At 32.8% G+C, this 19,711-nt stretch overlaps 1 non-coding gene across 1 annotated transcript; it reads right to left on the bottom strand.

Moving 5' to 3' along the window:
• Positions 1-2,461: 2,461 nt before the first annotated feature.
• On the bottom strand, positions 2,462-2,568 carry LOC113625516 (U6 spliceosomal RNA). Its single transcript, XR_003434713.1, has one exon. It is a non-coding gene; the product is annotated as a U6 spliceosomal RNA (small nuclear RNA).
• Positions 2,569-19,711: the final 17,143 nt, after the last annotated feature.

Consider the following 19,711-nt stretch of genomic DNA (forward strand, 5'->3'; position numbering starts at 1 on the left):
AAATAGATTGTTTGCTGAGTTCAGTAAATCGCATATTATAATCCTTCAAAGCAATAAATGTTTTTATTCATTTTTGTATCTCATTTACACAAATCTCTCCTACCCCACAGATACCTAGTTTATACAAACTTAAGAAATTTTTATAGTGTCAGAAAGTATTTTAAATTTAAAGTAGACCTACTGATTAGGTGATGTGGTAATACTGCTGAAGATGGAGACTTTTAATATGAATGAGAAAATACAAAAAGCTCGAATTTGAGATATGGCCAAGATGTGGACTTTGAAACTGTTTCCTGCCTTGGAACCTAATAAAGTAGGTAAGCTGTGACAAAGTGAGAGAGTGGCACGGACTACCAAACGTAAAATAGCTAGTGGGAAGCAGCCGCATAGCACAGGGAGATCAGCTCGGTGCTTTGTGACCACCTAGAGGGGTGGGATAGGGAGGGTGGGAGGGAGGGAGACGCAAGAGGGAAGAGATATGGGGACATATGTATATGTATAACTGATTCACTTTGTTATAAAGCAGAAACTAACACAACATTGTAAAGCAATTATACTCCAATTAAGATGTAAAAAAAAAAAAAGTAGGTTGAATTGTTTTGTTGATATTCACAGTCTTTAATCCATGGATATTGAAAGTAACAAAGTATAGAACAAAGCACTCTCTTAAGGAACAATAAGTTTTTACGATGCTGGAAGCACTATTTCTTTCTGTTATTTAAAAACTATATGGTAAACTACTTTAGCATGTTGTCAGTGACAGCAGAAAACTGGAAATATTCCTGATTGTTTCTATATCAGGTATTGTTCAAGACTTTCAGTTTTTCAAGGGGTAATGTATCTAATATTTGGTTTAATGACAATTAAATTATATAACTACATTCTAGCTCACCACAGTTTCAAATATTTTATGGTAAGGAAAATATCACTTTAATCCTAAAGATTTTTAAAATTTTAACATGAGGTTTATAAAGTTTTAACTATGATTATTTGGCATGAAATATAAAAAAAGTGTTTTAACTAGTGTGTTTTAGCCTGGTGGATTCCTGAAAACCTTTCATAGATGTGATTGCAAGCTTTGAAAATTTTACCGCACATGTATTTGCATTCTATTGACAAGTGTGTCTACCTTGTTGAAATTAGAACTGAGTGGCCCATGTTATCCAAAGTAAATACAAGTAAAACAGAATGAGATTTAGTTGCGTTTTAGTTTATAAAATCTCACCAGCACCACAGAGTTAGTGCATACTTACCAGATAATCTAAGAAATTTTCTGCCTGAACGTTTAAGAAAGTGATAGGTCTATGCAAGTTATTATGCAGGCCTGCCACCGAACCAAGTGAATAAAGATTGTGAAAGATAGTTATTTGATAGAAATTTAATTGTTGTCCAATTTGTAATGTTCTGACTACCTTACTTCTCTCATAGTACCTTTTCCAAATTCTAATACTTGAATATATGTTTCAAAAGCAAAAAAACTCAAAAAGATTGCAAATAAACTAGATGAAGCCAGATGGTTGTCAATGTAATATAATAGCATAATCTAATATTAGCTAAAAAGTACAATGAAATATTTTAACGCCAACTTGCATTCATTTATAGAACATTTAAGGAAATTCTAAAGTAATTAACCCACAACAAAGCAAAATCTGTCAACTATCATGTAAGTGTAGAACAAACAGAGCATAAAATAGAAATTCAAAGAAAGGCACAGACTAGAGAGATACTTTACTAAAAATGGGGTAAATGTCAATGAAAGACCTAATGATACTGACTTGTGTGGCTCTGCCAAAAGAATGACTTGCTTTCTACTCACTCACTCAACTTAATCTATGTCAGCCAATCAGTTGGCAAGTCCTGACTGTGCACATAAATGCCTATCAGATTTTAGGTGCCTTACTCTTAAAAACAAACATTCAGTCAAAAGATCATAAAATATTTGACTAGAATTCTCAATATAAAAATACAGATAAAAAATAGGATAAGGGAACATGAACTATGGAAGAAAGTTAAACTCAACAAAAATATGACTGAAAAACAATCTCACTTATTAGAAGCAAAGGAAAAAAGAAGTCACACTGGGAATATAACTTAAGCAAGAGTCCACAAAACAGATCAATACACCAGGAAAGAACATTTGGAAATTCTTCCATCATAATTTTTTTCCAACCTTGATAGCATAAATATCATTATTTTGTTATTATGATATATGACATGGGTTTTGCAATTGGGAAACAGAAAGCAAAGAAACAGACATAGCAAGGTGAGAGATGGTAATCATGTTTATGTATTGCAAAAACATTCAGTAAAATATTATCTGTGATAAATTGGAAGAAATACAATAAGCTTAATGAATCTGTTAGGGGTTAACTAATTATTTGTAAAAAGTCAGATAATAAATATTTTTGGCATTGTATGCCATATGTTCTCCATCACAACTACCAAAATTTACTATTTTTTTTTTAATATGGAAGGCTTCACGAATTTGTGTGTCATCCTTGCGCAGGGGCCATGCTAATCTTCTCTGTATCATTCCAATTTTAGTATATGTGCTGCTGAAGTGAGCACCAACTTTACTATTATAATGAGAAAATGTCCATAGGCTATTTGTGGAAGAATAGTCATGACTGGATTTGGCCCACTGGCACGAGTTTAGAGACTTTCTTCTGAGGAACCTGTTTCCAGTGAATCAGAATAACCATAAATATTGGATGTGGAAAGGAAAAAGTCAGAATCCTCACAGGTGTGTTGGCCCATAAAACAAAATCAGCCATGGTACAAAAGTAAATTTAATTGTGTTATCTTCCCACCCCAGCTATAGTTTCAGCTGGTTTCACCATTCCAACTATTAAGTTGAGAGATATAAAGCATGGCATAAAGAATCAATGATATAACTCAGATTATCAGTTATGTCTAGTGGAGAACTTCAGTAGGTTGACTGCTACATGTAACTGACAAGGAGTGAATAGATCAGAAGGTGCCTGGTAAATTTTGAATGAATTGCATTGCCAGAGAAGACACAAGCCATAACAAAACAGAAGAAAAACAAACATAAATTATTTTTGTTTTAAAACAACCTATAGGTCCACAAACATACACCAGCCACAGATGGAACTATTCTACAACACCCAACACAGATAAAGCCATAAAGATGAACAGACAGGAAGAAACCTCCCAAAGGGCATGAGAACAATTACCAAAGGAATTCTTCCCAGGGAGCGAAATCAGGGACTAATCAATGATTTTCTATCTACCACCCCAAGTTGATAAGGACAAGTAGCTTTTTTTTTTTTTTTTTGCGGTACGTGGGCCTCTCACTGCTGTGGCCTCTCCCGTTGCGGAGCACAGGCTCCGGACGTGCAGGCTCAATGGCCATGGCTCACGGACCCAGCCGCTCTGCGGCATGTGGGATCTTCCCGGACCAGGGCACGAACCCATGTCCCCTACATCGGTAGGCGGACTCTCAACCACTGCGCCGCCAGGGAAGCCCTAGTTTCTATATTTCTTGGGAGCAGACATTTTTTTATCCTTTTCACAAAGTTCATTGCAGTCTTCCTTCTGTAGAATTGCTTAAGAAATCATCTTTTTCCACTAATGGTGAGCTCATGTAGAACACAGGTGAGCATGAAGCAGATGGATACCTTCTCTAGAATGCACACTAATTAGGCTCAGGCAACCTTGAGACCACTTGCACCTTTTGAAGACCACCCTTTCATTAAAAACAGCACTAGGAACATCTATTCTCTAAGCATTGTTGATGCCTTGCAAAGATATTAAATGATAAGAAAAATTATGTTTGCTAAATACAGAAACATATTACCTTTTAATATAATCATGTCTTTTGGTCACTTTTTCATTTCTGTAGCAACTAATACGGTTTGCATGTGAAATAAAAATCCACAGTATAATATCTCCTGATTTCCCTCATCTTCTATGTCTGGGATCATTTATTTAGGGAAACAAACACATGGAACTTTTTGCCATTCCACAGATATGTTAACCCCTTCCATACTTTAAATTTTTTTTTCTAAATGAGGAGAATATGGTTAAATTTTATGGTAAGATATTATACATTCTTAAATATTTAGGTCAAACTTTACCAACTTTTAAAAATCTTTCTTATCTATAATCTCCAAGAAGTCCTTGTTTATGAATCTCTCATTGAATTAACATTATTTACATACTTTTGAATTGGTACTAAAAACTTTATTTCTCAGTAATTTTCATTTTAATAGCATTGGTTTGTTCAAAGGATTCATGAATGAATCCAGATAAATATAATATAGCTCACCTTAAATACATTAGTATCTCCAACACGAGACATACTGTGAAATCAATAAATATTTGGCAAAAGGATAGATTTATGAATAATAATATTAAGTTATTGCCTTATTAAATTTTGCTGGCTGAGTAACCTTCAAGAAGATCAAAACTAAAACAAGTTATTTTAGGGAAATAGCTATTTCCATTAAAAGAAACAAGGATAAAATAATGCAGATAACTTTTCTTTGATTGTTAGTCTTCTGATTTAAGTGGTTCTTTATAATAATTTTATCAGAGCATATTTTCAGACTCAAAATTTCCACTTATGTTGTATTTTAATTGCTTCCCCAATCTTATTTTTAATCTCACCATTAAAGATGTTTCCTGATTATCTATAGTTTAGCAAATGGCAGTTCATTTTGTTGTTCCAGATTTTAAAACTTCAACTAGTTCACTTAGACACTGAATTTGTTTTGAAAAATAATTTCAAGCATTGATCATTTACATTTTAAACCTGTGTATCACTAATATAAAACTTCAAATAACTGCTCTTACCAGTATATTTATCTGTTTGCTTATTTGTTTTGCCAGAATAGAGCTTTATTACCACAGCTTTCTCTTTACATTTAATGCACTTATGTGTACAGCTTTCATTATCTTTTAAGAGATAAAGAAGTGAATTATCAATACATAGGGATCACTATATTACCAATGTTAGTCCCTAAACAAATAATTAAGTGCATTTTCCCCAAGATTTAAATTGCCCATTATTAAGAAAACAACTATTGTGGGCAACTTAAAGTGGAGAATAATTATAGATTAATTTATGTTCTAAAGTTGCCAAGTCCTACCAGAGGAAGGAACTATATTTGTCCTTGAATAGAAAAGTAGAGGTCATCATTTATTCGTTCAATAAATATTTTTGAATGCCTAATATGTGCCAAGCCTCATTCTTTGTACTGATAAAAGAGCAGTTAATGAAATATAGTAAACTCTCTTTCATACTTCATAGAGTTTGCATTTTAGAGAGACAGTGAGGAAGTCAATAAACACAGACACACACGCACACACACACATGCATACAATATTACAGTGTCTTATATGCTACTAAGAACTTTGAGGAAAAATAAAGTTAGAGAATAAGAATTTTGACATTTACTCTAAGAGAGTTGGGAAGTGACGTTATTAGTCTTACCTTTAACACAATGACTTTGGTTACCTTTTTGAGAATAGACTCTAGGGCACAAAGGCTGTAGCTGGGAGATGAGTTAGAATACCACTGATATAATCTAGACAACTGAGTATGTACAGTGATTCAAACAGGGTAGTAATTGTGGAGGTGGCAAAGTATCATCATATTCTACACGTATTCTGAATGTAAAACTATTGGAATTTGCTGAAAAAAGAGATTGAAAGAAAGAGAAATGATACTCTATATTTCGATTTGAGGAATGGAAAAAATGGAGTTGCTATTAATTAAGATGGAAAAAAACTACAGAATGAATGAGTCTCTAGAGGAAGAGTGAGATTTTATTTTACACATGTTAAGTTTGAAATATTAGATATCCATCGAGTCAGTAATTTAATGCAAAGTTATACTAAATCAGACAAAACTGATTAGTTAAGAAGCATTGCTACAGAAAATGGTGAATTTAGCATCAAGGTAAAAGAATTAGTTCACTAAAACAGTATTCTAAATATGTTCATATCTAATTACACAATGGCACACTAACAGTAAACAGAAAATATTAACAGTAAATATTTCCAGAAACAAAAGTAGATACAGAGAATTAGGGGGATCCACAAACACTGTGGGACTTTATCACACCTCTGTCATTGTTTTATAGATAAGAAAATTATAGTAAGCTATATATAAAGTCCAAACGACATAGTACACTACAATTGCAAAACGAAACTCTTTTTAAGTGCACATGGAACTCATTCAATGCATAATAAAAACTAAAAATTCCAAAAGTTGAAAAAATGCATAAGTTCTCTCACAGCAGCAGAGTTAAGCTAAAAATAAATAATAAAGAATAACCAACCCCTCAATTTTTAAAAAAATTCACATTTAAATAACTCATAGTTATTTAAGAAAACGCAATAAATATTAGAAACAGCTGAAAATTATTTTAGCATCCATATCGAGGTATCAGAATAGAATATAAAGCTCAAACATATCAAGAAAAAAAAAGAGTAACAAAAAGAGAAAAATAAATGTTTACCAATATTAGATATGAAAACAATGTTTTTGCAGTATTACTCAGGCAATAGCCTAAACTGGAAACAAAGCAAAGAGCCCTCAGTTGAAAACTAGCAAATAAATTGTTATATATTTCTACAGTGAAATAACATGCTCCTATGGGAAGGAACAAGACAACTTGAGGGAACAACATGGATGAATCTAACAAAACAATATTTAGTAAGAGAACCTAGACACAATAGAGTTACTTTATGGTTATATTTATATATTGTTCAAAAACAGAAAAAGCTCCTATTTTGTTAATCATCAGAATGCCAGTTACCTTAGGGAGCTAATGCTTGGAAAGGGACACAGAGGGGCTGTTAGAATTCCAATAATATTTCATTGTGTGCTTGTTACACAGGTATGATAATTTCATGAATCCTTACTTAACTATGTTTATTCAGCATTTGGGGAATATAAATGTCACACTTTAATTAAATATATTCAACAATCTGGAGAACCGTAAGTTTATATATGATATTCCAGGAGACTGGATAAGGACATGAAAGAGGCATGCAAACACAAAGTGAAAGAAGATGTCTGAGAAATGAATCATTGATCACGGTGTCATAGAGAGAATAATGCAGCAAAGGAAAACAAGAACAAAGGTAGGAAATATTTTTTATATTGGGAAAAATTGAAAATGTGGAAGAAAAAGGGAACCATTTCTAGACTGACATCCTCAACTATGGGAGAAGTGATGGAATCCGATAAGTAAATGTCTAGGTTTAGTTAGGCTCAGGTGCAGTTTATTCATAAGAATGGGAGTGACAATGGACATATGTGCTGGTAAGCAGACATGGTAGTAAAAGTTGGAGAATGATCTCATCTCATTGTTTCAGTTTCCTTGGAGAAAACGGGAAAAAGGAAGCAGGTCAAATCTCTGGAAGAAAAGGAAAAAGAAGCTATTCAAGGAGTAAAAATATAATCACTATAAACTCTTTCTGGTACAGTGGCAGAGGCTTAGTCAAGGCAATGCATAATTGTGTTATTGCCAGGTTTACTTGCTTTTAGTAGTCACATATTTGAAGTGGGCTCAGTCACTGTGTGTGTGTGTGTGTGTGTGTGTGTGTGTGTGCATGAGCACACACTTATGAGTATTGGGTGCCTTTTGTACCCATTGTTTTCTACCCATACAAGTGATGTGGCAGAAAGAACAGAGAATTGGGTTTAACCAGAATTGGCGCATTTCTACGTGAGTGGATGAAGGAGGAGAGGAGTGACATTATTGAATGATCACAGATTTTAGTAGGAAAATGAGAAAAAAGATGAGAATATTGGCTGGGAAATGGGAGCTAGGAAGTGACATAAAATAAAACTAGGATCAATAAGCAGCAAGCCCCAGCAAAACTGAAACAATGTTGTGAGTCAGTAACAAAGAGATAGCATGGTTTTAGAGAATGGAGTGCAGAGAGTATGATCTTTGAACCTGAGATGATGTATGTGTAAATTTGAAATTATTGGTGATGGCAAGAGTATAATATAGAAAGTGAGTTGCCAAGGAAAGAAGGATAAGAATCTTGGAGGAAAAGAGGGCAATCAATTGATAGCATATGGTATTGGAAGTAGTGTAATGACACTGTAACCCACAAGAATTCTGAAAAGAGCACAGTTTGAGAGTCACAATGAGATACTGTCTTAGAGGAGTAAGAAGGGGTCAGAATGACTGCACCTTATTGCAAAGAAGAGAATTTTTGGATTATGCTTTGATGACATAAAATTCAAAATTTGGCAATTTTAGAGAGGAGTGAGGGAGGCTGGTCTGGAAATAACAAATAGGAATTAGGAGAAGCCTCAATTACTTCAAGGCTGAGTATGAGATTTATGGGAGTTATACAAGAAGGTAGCATCCTCTGAGGCTAGCTTCAGCCAGCACAAGGAAGAACAAGAAACCCTCACACAACCAGTTGGGGATATAGGAGGCTCTTGCTCTGGTGGAGTGTGAGTTCCAGAGGGCATAGGAAAAGGGTGCCACAAGTTCAAGAGGTACTGGTGTTTAGGTAGGAAAAAGGGATATACAGAGATATATAGTGCTTAGTATGCAGTTACTGAGAGCTTATTTACATGGTGGTGACTGGCATAAATTGGTATAAAAGTAAAATGTAATTAATCTTGTGTATTGATATGAGTGCATTCATTGTGACGAATATACTAAGAGGAAACTGAGTGTGAAGTATATAAGAATTCTCTGTACTAACTTCACAATTTTTCTATAAATCAAATATTGTTCTAAATTTTTTAAAGTTTAAGAGACATAAAGCATGCTTAATATTGCAAAAAAAAAACCCAAAGCCCACTGCTCAATTATAAGGAAAATTCAAACTGAAAATAATGTTAAAATGATATGAAAACACTGATGTGAAAAAGTGCCATAATATAGAATATGAGTTTATGCAACAAAATATCTGATATATTAAAAAGTAACATAATAAGAAAACATAAGTATTATTAATTCAAGTTACCATTGCATCTTGCCTGGACAATTGTAATAATTCATAAACTCATCTCTCTGCATCACCTCTGGCTTTTTCTAATCTGTTCTTTGCATTACAGCAAATCTGAACAGATCACTCTTATACTTTGCCAACAGTCACTTCAATTTACCATGGTTTTCAATTCACAAAACCTTTCATGACATATGCCCCGCCAACTTCTATAAAATAAATATGAACCAGTTGCCTCATACTGACCTTTTTTGTTTTTTATTTACATCATTTTAGAGTCACATGATATACTGCTTAGAAACACCTGTCCCTCCTTCTTCATCTAATCAGTTTTTAATCTTTCTTTAGGCTTAGGTCAATCATCAATTTCTCATGGAGGCTGCTCCTTACCAGTCTAGGAAATGATCTTTGTGATATATGCTTATAAAACTTTATTCCTTTCCTTCACATCAGCTCAGTCTGTAAATATACTCCGATTAGCGAAACAGGGCACTTGTTTTCCATTTTTGCTAGACTGTAATCACCTTAGAACCTGAACTACGTCTACTCAACATTGTATGCCCAGAGCCTAGCATGATGCCTGCCATAAAACTTTTGATATAGAAGTTTTTCAATAAAAGGATGTGGAGGAATTGAGAAGTAGAAAAGGTAGTTTTGTAAAAATAAATATATGCCATTGTGTACAAGATCTAACATTATAAAGACTTCAATCTTCCTGAATTCAATTAACTAATTATAATTATACTCATAATCCTAATTAAGTTTTATGAAGTAGCTTGAAAAATAGTTGTGCATGTCATCTATAAAACTAAATGCAATAAAATACGGAAAATATGAGTGACATGGGGGTATATAAATGACAAATATACAGTTTTTAATGTTGAATTTTTTGCGTAAGAGAAATAGCATAGGGAAAATAAAGGAACCAGAATAAACAATTTAATAATTACAAAAAAACTATAGTAAATGAGAAATGTACTGATTTTTCAATAGCAGTATTAATATAGATAATTGCAAAAACATCCATTTAGATCCATAGATTATACCTAATAGCAGTGTAAATTCTACATACACTTAAGAGTTTAATATAAAAAATAGTCTCTAAGCAATTAGAAGAACATATCTGTGAACATATGTTTAACTAATAAAAATTTACTGCTCACATAGTCTAGTGTGAAATATATATTTTATATATACATTTGTATATATACAAAATATTTTTTAACAACTCAACCACTTTAAACTTTAAGCCTTTTTTTTTTTGGCATGGGTTTGTGTGCCAGTTGATGTTAATTAAATCAGCTGTTTTTAGTTTTCTTTTTTCCACTTAATTAAAAAGAAAACCTTGTCAGAGTACTTCCCAACAGGTAATGAGATCCAGCAGCCTACGTATGTCATTGAACTGGAGGGAAATCTAAGCCTCGTGAATTCGGAGCTGGCAATCTATGGGATATATATACTGTTATATTCTACTCTGGCCCAATTCTCTACTATATTTACTTCATCCCTTCAATCCTGCCCTACTCTAAAACTTCTCCATTTTCACTTGTCTTCATTAGTTTGATCCATGACAATGACTCAACCATCATTCAGAATCCAGCTCCTCCCACCAAAAGGCAACTTCAGGTCAGCTGCCTTTAATCAAATCTGCTTTACTCTCAACTGACAGAAAAAGAATATGTGGCTATGTAATCGTTACTTTTATGTGTCAACTTGACTGAACAACAGGGTATCCACATTAACCATTATTTCTGGGTCTGTCTATGAGGTTGTGTCCAGATAAGATTAGCATTTGAGTCAGTGGACTCTGTAAAGTAGATCACCCTCCCCAGTGTGAGTGGGCATCGTTCAATCCTTGAGGGCCTGAATAAAACAAAAGATGAAGGAAGGATGAATTAGACCCTTTTTCTTCCTGCCTTCCTGCTTGAGCTGGGACATAGGTCTTCTCCTGCCCTTGGACTGGGATTTATACCATTAGCTCCCCTGGGTCTCAAGCCTTTGAACTCAAACTGGAATTACACTGCCATCTTTCCTGGGTCTCCAACTTGCAGATAGCAGGTCGTGGGACTTAGCCTCTATAACTGCATAAACCACATACATGTATATATGATAGATATACCATATATATATATAATAAATATATACTATACGTATCTATATCTCCTACTGGTTATATTTCTTTGGAGAACTGTGATTAATACAAGCTGCTTCATGTATCCAGTCAGAATACAAAGGGACACTGTCAGACTATGCCAGCACATACGTCTAAGGCATTCAATACATCTATTAACACTCTTTCCACAAGGAGTGATCCTGTGGAAAATTTTGGTTGGACATTTTCTCATCTAAAACAAATAGATGTTAGTGTAGACACAGTTTCCCAATTCCTTGAATCTCAAAATTAAGAGTTTCCTGGAACCTCTGACCATATGTAATCCAAATAGAGAAGCTGAATCTATGACTTCCTCAGAGAATTATATCAGTATCTTGCTATATTGCTCTACATTCCAGCTCATTCCTTAGCACAGCCCAGAGAATTGTCATTTTTATTTTGGTTGGGTAAGATTACAACTACAATGAGTAAGCAAATATTCTCTTAAAGTGGGGTTAATGGTGGGATCTTAGCTGTTGAAACTCTTCGAAGATGTTCATGTCTTTTATCTAAAAGCTGCAAGGAAGTAATCATAAATGGAGATACAATTTTTTTCTAGGAAGAAAATATAGCATCCTTTTAATTAAATAAATATTATCCATTTACAGCAAGATTAGCCAATTAAAATACTTCCATAAAATATATTATTGCAAACCAAATAATGTTCATGAAGATTTTAAATGATGTGGCACGCATATTAGCATACTTAACACAGATGTGGCTCGAGCCCATTGAACATACATTTCATTATAGACTTGATACAAATATCTAGATACTTTAGTAATAGAATAAAATGTTCACAGTGATAATGTCTGCATGAGGATACTGGCAGTTTTCAATTCTTCATTTTGATAATGCAATAATAACTTTTAAATATTCAAACAATAAGGAATATCTTTTTCATTGCTTCCTCCTCTCCTTCACAAATTGAACCACTGATCAGTTTGATATGTATTTTCAAAAAAATTCATTTTTTACCTTTGCTTAGGTATTTGTACTTTTGTCCATAAATAGCATAATCTTTTTCCTTTTTTCAAATCATTTAAAAAATTTATTGACCATACAGCAGGAAATGTGAGTCTAAATTCAGAAAAAATTTCCTGTGTGGAAATACACATTTGGAAGTCATAAGCATACATGACCTTCTCTCTTGTGAGCTATCCAATGTATCTAAAAATCTTGCTGCCTTTATTTCCAAAACGTACTCAGAATCCTCTCAGCAAGTGTTGCTGTGTCTCTGATTCAAGCCAGAAGCAACTGCTCATTCATTTACTGTCCTTGCTCCTATGAAGGCCATTCTCAACACAACAATCAAAGTTCACCTACTACATAATACATAAATACATACAAGGTCTCTCCTTCACTCAAAAAACTCTCTGATTTCTGGTATTTCACCAATTCACTGTATAAGAAAACTAGATGCTCTCATTAAAACACTGATACCATTGGGCAAAGTTACCTTCCAATGTAGCCTACAGATATTACACCTTGACTCCTGAATAGTGGTCACAGCTTTAATTTTTCCTTTCCAAACTTAGATAGAGAACCCCTTTTAATTGTTTCTTTAATGTATGTAAGTCTGAAAATTTTTATAAAAAACACTCAAATTACATAAGTAGTACAAATAAAGTACATTTGAAAGTATAAGTTAAATCTTTAAGTATATATTGCAATTCTCAGCATTCAGATGTACGTATCCATATCTCCTGAAACTTGTCCTGCCCAGCTCTCAGCCTAGCACGGTGTTTGAAGAATCCCCTGGAGTGCTCCAAGAAAGCATATAAAATAAATTAAGTCTGAGTTTCCACATTGCCTGGTAAGAATCCATGGCTTCAAAAGGGGATAAATCTAAGTGTCCTAGGCTCTGTGTTCTCTCTCTCTCTGTATTTTCATTCTGAAAACCTTTCAACTCACTTCACAGTTGCTTCTCATTTTCTGCTCATTACAGGCACCTTCTTCTCTACCAAGCCCCACTAACACAGAAACCAGTATCTCTTCTCCAGCCCTCAATATAAACTTTATAGACTCACACATTTACCAACACAAGCTCTCTGAACACCACCTTCTATGTCTCTCATATAAACTTTGATTCTACCAGGCCAAATCCAGATTTTAAGTCTTCAGTCCTGGGCACCTTCACTTACTGGAATTATGAAACAAAAAAACACAAGGCATGTAGCATGTTTTATTGAATAGCAACTATCAAATACCATCAATTGGTGATACACAGGAGACAGAGATCTACAATTACTGCTGCTTTCAGAGTTGCCAGTTTGGAGGGTGACATTTGTTATATGTTGCCTGTTTTGTCAGGTGAACACACAAAAATAGGAGTACTTTCAAAGCTACTAACAAAGATATGCTTTGGGAAGCTTCATTTACTATCCTTCCATTCTAAAATGAAATAAACACATAATGTAAAAAGTAGAAGAGACAAAAAGCTTGATATGTATACATAGTTATAATTTATTTAAAGCATATATACATATACTATATGCTACTCTTAATAAACATTAAATATTAATAAAGACATATCAACTTGTTTTTTAGAAGTTTGACAGATTCTACCATTTTACATTAGTTTATCTTATGTCCTCATCTCTAATTCATATCACTTCTTTCTGGTCTGTATTTTAATTGTTTTTCTATTCATTAGGAAAAAATACATTTTCTCATTCAATTTTTAAAAATATTTCATATTATAAATTACTAGTGTCATTCAATCTTATGTCTCTTTCCCTCTTCTTTTTATGTAGTTCACTTAAAGTTTATCTCATTGGAAAGTAACAAAGGACCTTCCCCGTTTATTTTTACTAATAACTTACCTCTGTCCTAGCCCAATCAGCCTAGGTCCACCAAGAACAAACATGCAGCCTAAAGAAATAGAGTTTATTGACCCAATTCAATGAGGGAAACTGCAATCAAGAGAAACCAAGGGCTACCTCATAAAACATAGAAGATACCATTATAAGAAGTTTGGGGGTAAGGATACAGCTTAGATGAAATGTAAATGAAGCAGTCTCACAGCAAAGCAGGACTGAGTGTGAAGAATTCAACATCTGACTTGGATTGTAAAGTGAATCTAAGATCTTTTCACCTTGAAAACTACAAAGTCAAGGTAAATGTTCAACTCCATGTCCAGAAACACTATGAGAAGCTCTGCAGCTGGGTTGTAAATTCAAGTGCTTCTCTGTGTCAAAGTGACTTAGATCCTCCAACTAAGCATGGAATTAAATCTTACTGATATCATTTTAAACAGCAAAGTTCCTGATGGTCTATGAGTTTGGAGAACAAATATTCTCAGTGAGGAAAAAAAAAACAGTAGTCATCCAAACATGGGTATTTTTATGACACCTCAAAGCTGCAGCATTGCCCTGGCTGAAATAAGATTTCCTGCTAAATTTTTAGCTGGCTGTATCAGAGTCTACTATTTGAATCTGCTGAATTACTGGACATATTTTCATTTGTTCATTGGAGCTGATAGTTTCTTACTTCTGTAAGAATAAATACTATTTTCTAGTCACTATGCTTACTAACAAAGTTGTGTTCCTAAGATAGCTTTCTTAAGATAAAATAATGTTATATCTTCAATATTTCTTAAATTTCAAGTCTACATGACATAGAAGAAAAAATAAACACAAAAACAATTCAGTGAGTCATTGAGAAGTATAAATAAGTATTTTAGAAAATAGATCAGGGCATAAAATTATAAATTATCTAATCAGATTATCACTGCAAAATATAAATAAAACAGAATTTACTGACATTAAATGACCAGATTTAAGAGTACTTGCTTCTTTTTCTGCTACCATTGTTGTTTATAACTTACATACTTTTAGATTGATACTGTAAATATCCTGATGATAAGGGATAAACCAGATATATGAATAATTTAATACAAACCCTACCCCATCTAATTTAAAAAAAAATACGATCTGTTAGTAAGGCTAACATATCTAGACCAATTATCTATACTAAAAAGTTTCTATTTTCAAGTTTATATTACCACAAATTTATTCTATGTAGTAGAAACTGAATAAAATATAATGATGGCGACTACTAGGAAAGGTGAAAATGAATATGTAAAATCTAGAATGCATGTAGAGCAGGTACTGAGGCAGTGCTAATAATACATTAATCTTTTTTTCTTTTTTTAAGAAGATGTTGGGGTAGGAGTTTATTAATTAATTTATTTATTTTTGCTGTGTTGGGTCTTTGTTTCTGTGCGAGGGCTTTCTCTAGTTGTGGCAAGCAGGGGCCACTCTTCATCGCGGTGCGCGGGCCTCTCACTATCGCAGCCTCGCTTGTTGCGGAGCACAGGCTCCAGACCCGCAGGCTCAGTAGTTGTGGCTCACGGGCCTAGTTGCTCTGCGTCATGTGGGATCGTCCCAGACCAGGGCTCGAACCTGTGTCTCCTGCATTAGCAGGCAGATTCTCAACCACTGTGCCACCAAGGAAGCCCCACATTAATCTTCTTAATCCCATTTGTTTAAGAAGAATATTGGAGATTTAAAGTAATTATTTCAAGTCCTCAAAAGAGAAAACTTTCATTCTGTGTCTATTAAGGTAAAAGCTACATAGGATACTTATGTTAATAACACAGACTACTGAAACTTATATCAATAATACATTGTGTATTTCTGTAATTAAGAACCTGACTTCATAAAATTAATTTGCTTTTATAGCATTTCATTGGGACTTTTCTCAAATATGTAGTCATTTTGCATGGTTTAGAGGAATAACTAAAGTTTAATTTCTTGAGTTTAGACATACTCCTGCTGCTTTTCTTCTGGAGAATGTTTTCTGGGATCTATTAATATACAAAGTAATAGCTGTAGTTTAATATTTATTACTACTATGGTTTCACAATTATATATTTTAAAGTTTTTATCATTGATACATTTTAATTTTTTCTCTTTTCCCCATAAGAGTACTATATCAATATCTCAAAATAGAATTCTGAGTATATATTTAATTAGTCATGAAGTGCTTGAGATGTTTCTGAAAACTTACTGAACATACAGCAAAATATTTAATTGTGCCAAGGAAAATTATGTTTCATCAAACTATTAATTTTGAATCAAGAGTCATTATATGTGCTGTTAGGTGAAACCTTTCTCTTTCATTCTTTTTTAACCTATATATGTCAGGGCCCCATTTCAAAATTATATGTGGCTCAGTCATGTAATGCTATTTCAATCCTAAATTTACTCTATAGCACTATCCTACTTGCAACAGCTGATCCAACCAAACTATAAGGAAATTAAGTCATTAAGAAAAAACAAACAAAAAAAGAATAATTAAATATTCACATGAATAACATAACAGATCCATGCACTATTTGTAACAATATTTCTAAAACTTTCTATATATACTTTATGAAATTTTTGACATTATCCTATTTGATTTTAGAATTAATGCTTCAAAGTATATTTGTTAAGAGTATGTAACCTCAGTAGTGTCTAAGCTATAACATTTAGTAAAGATATAGTATTATTATCTAAACTGAGTTGACATTCAAACTTCAAATTGTCCCAATAAGACTCTTTGAGTCTACACTCCACCATTCTGGCCCATTGTCCAAATTGTAATCATGTTATACTTATTTGCCATATCACTTTATTCTCCTTCAATTTGAAACAATTTCTCAATATTTCTTTGTCTTTCATGACTTTCATTTTTAAAGAGGTTATGAAATTTACTGGGTAGAATGTCAAATTTAGGTTAGTCTATATTTTCCTCATAATAAGATTCAAGCTATACATTTGTAGCAAGAATACCACAGAAGTGGTGGTGTGCCCTTCTGTGTGCAGTGTGTTAGGACCTCATCATGTCAGCCATTTCATTATTGGTAATGTTAACTTTGACCACTTGGTTAGGATGTTGTCTGTAAGGTTTTTTCTACTGTAAAGTACAATTTTCCACTCTATAAACAATAAATTGTGGAGGGATACTTTGAAACAAATATTCTGTTTCTCATTACATTTTAATATCCATTGATGCTAAATCAAATCTAACTATTATGGTTGACATGTATTTTTTCACTAACACCGTAATTTCTTCCACAATTATTACACTGTTTATATAATACCCTTATATAACAGTTATACATATCCCTATATATAAAATAGATTTCACTTCCTATTACTTTATCATTTTATTACTCAATTTATTTATATCATGGTAGACTCAGAGACACCTATTTTATTTAATGGGTATATTATATTATCATCATTATTTATTTTTGATGATTTTATTATTCTATATTTGGACAATATGAGTAACTTCAAGCTACTTCCACAGACCATATAGGGGTATCTGCTGTTTTCAATCAGCAATACGTTCTGGATATAAGTTGATATAAATTAACAAGATCGTTACTGTATTTTAGAACTACAGTGTACTTTATTGTCTGCCAGTAGCATGGCTTATTCAATCAATTAATTACGCATAAAATATAGATTGTTTCTAATATTTTATAAATGGAAACAATAGGCTAATGAACAAGTATTACATTTAAGGTAATGTACTGCTGAATGTGTATTTTCAAAGTAATTTCCTAGAAGTGGGATTGCAGTTTCAAAGGTAAACATATGTATTTCTGTTACATATTGGCAAATTTCCCTCACTAAGGGTTGTACCAAGTAACAATCTCGGAAGCAATTCAGGAGAGTGTTTCCCCACAGACTTTCTAAAACAAGCCTTTAATTTTTTAGTCAAGATTTTAATCATTTAGAAGGACAAAATAGGTGCATCACTAGTTTTCATCTGTGTTCTTCTTATCCTTTTGTGAATTGCCTCTTCATGCATTTACTTATTTTGTATCTTAGTTGTTTTCCCTCATTTCTAGCATTTATTTATATATTTGCTAATATTAAACCTACATTAGCTCTGATTATCTTTTCCATGTGACAGTGCAACTTTAACATAGATGTTTTATAATATGTTTTAATTCCTTGTATGCTCTTCACCCCTCATAGATTCTCCTAGATATTTATGGTTATTATTTTCAAAGAACTTTAGTATGAACTTTTGTAGCTACATAAATTGTTGTATTTTTATCAGAATTATATTAAATATAAAAATTACCTTAGAGAAAATTGACATTTTTTGGAATGTTTAACTCCCTATCTAATAAGAGATGCCTATTTGCTGAAATCTACTTTTTGTCATATATATATGTATATATATACATATATATATTTCACTCGTATAGATCTTGCCCATTTATTTTAGGTTTATTTCTGAGAATTTTATTTTCTCACTGGCTATCACAAATAAAGTTTTTATTTCAATGATTTTATCTTCAAACCGGTTATTATGTGTCTATGTGAAGGTTATTTATTTCTGTATGTTAATTTTTGAGTTTCTACCTTATCAAATTGCTTATTACTTGAGTCAGATATATAATTGGTTTTCTGTTTCACTTATGCTATCATATCATCTGAAAATAGAGAGTGTTACCTCTTTTTTCTTAGTCTAAAATCTCTGACTTCTCTTGTCTAGTTACATTGACTAAAACCTCCAGTACAATGTTTATAGTAGTAGAAGTAAGGGATATCCTTGTCTTATTCCTAATCTTAGTGGAGATATCACTGTGTTTCAACTAAAATCAAGATTCATGCTTGAGGAATATGTTTAAGAACATATTTCCTATTAAGAAACAATCCTTCAATTACTATTCCCTGAGTGCTACTATAAACAATGTTTATTGAATTTGCTTACAGTCTTTTTTCTGTATCTATGAGAAAAATAATAAGTTGTCTCTTTTTTTTTGGTGATTTTTTACTGTGGTAAAATATACATTACATACAATTTACCATTTTAACCATTTTTAAGTGCACATTCAGTGGCATTAAAAACATTCACATTATTGTGATACCACCACCACCATGCATCTCCAGAAGTTCTTCAACTTCCCCAGCTGAAACTCTGTACCTACTAAACAGTAATATCCCATTCCCTTATCCTTCCAGACCCTGAAAACCATCAATATACTTCCTGTCTCTAGAATTTGACTACATTATATACCTCATATGAGTGTATAAGTGGGATTATACAATATCTGTCCTTTTATGAAAGGCTAATTTTACTTAGTATAATGTCTCGAAAGTTCATCCATGTTGTAGCATATGTCCAAATTCCCTTCCTGTTCTAAGACTGAATAATATTCCACTGTATGCATATACCACATTTTTTAAATGCCATTAATCCACTGATGGACACTTGGTGTCTTCCAACTTTAAGCTGTTATGAAAATATGAGTACAAATATTTGTTTAAGTTTCTAACTTTATTTCTTCGGGGAACATACATGGAAGTAGAATTACTGGATCACATGGAAATTCTAGGTTACTTTTTTGAGAAATTGCCATCCTGTTTTCCACAGTGGCTACAGCATTTTACATTCCCTCCAACAATGGCAAATATTTCAATATCTCAACAACCTTACCAACACTTATTTTCTTTTTCTGTTCTTTTTAATTTTGTTTTTGCTTTTGTTTTTTGTATCCTGATGAGTGTAAAATATATCTCATTGTGGTTTTGAAGATGTCTTTCTTTAAATCTACTATTATGATGTATAATAGTAATGGATTTACTAACAGTA

This window comes from Aethalodelphis obliquidens, unplaced genomic scaffold (genome assembly GCF_003676395.1).
Source record: "Aethalodelphis obliquidens isolate GAN/ISIS:26980383/991018 unplaced genomic scaffold, ASM367639v1 scaffold15, whole genome shotgun sequence".
NCBI classification, from domain to species: Eukaryota; Metazoa; Chordata; class Mammalia; order Artiodactyla; family Delphinidae; genus Aethalodelphis; species Aethalodelphis obliquidens.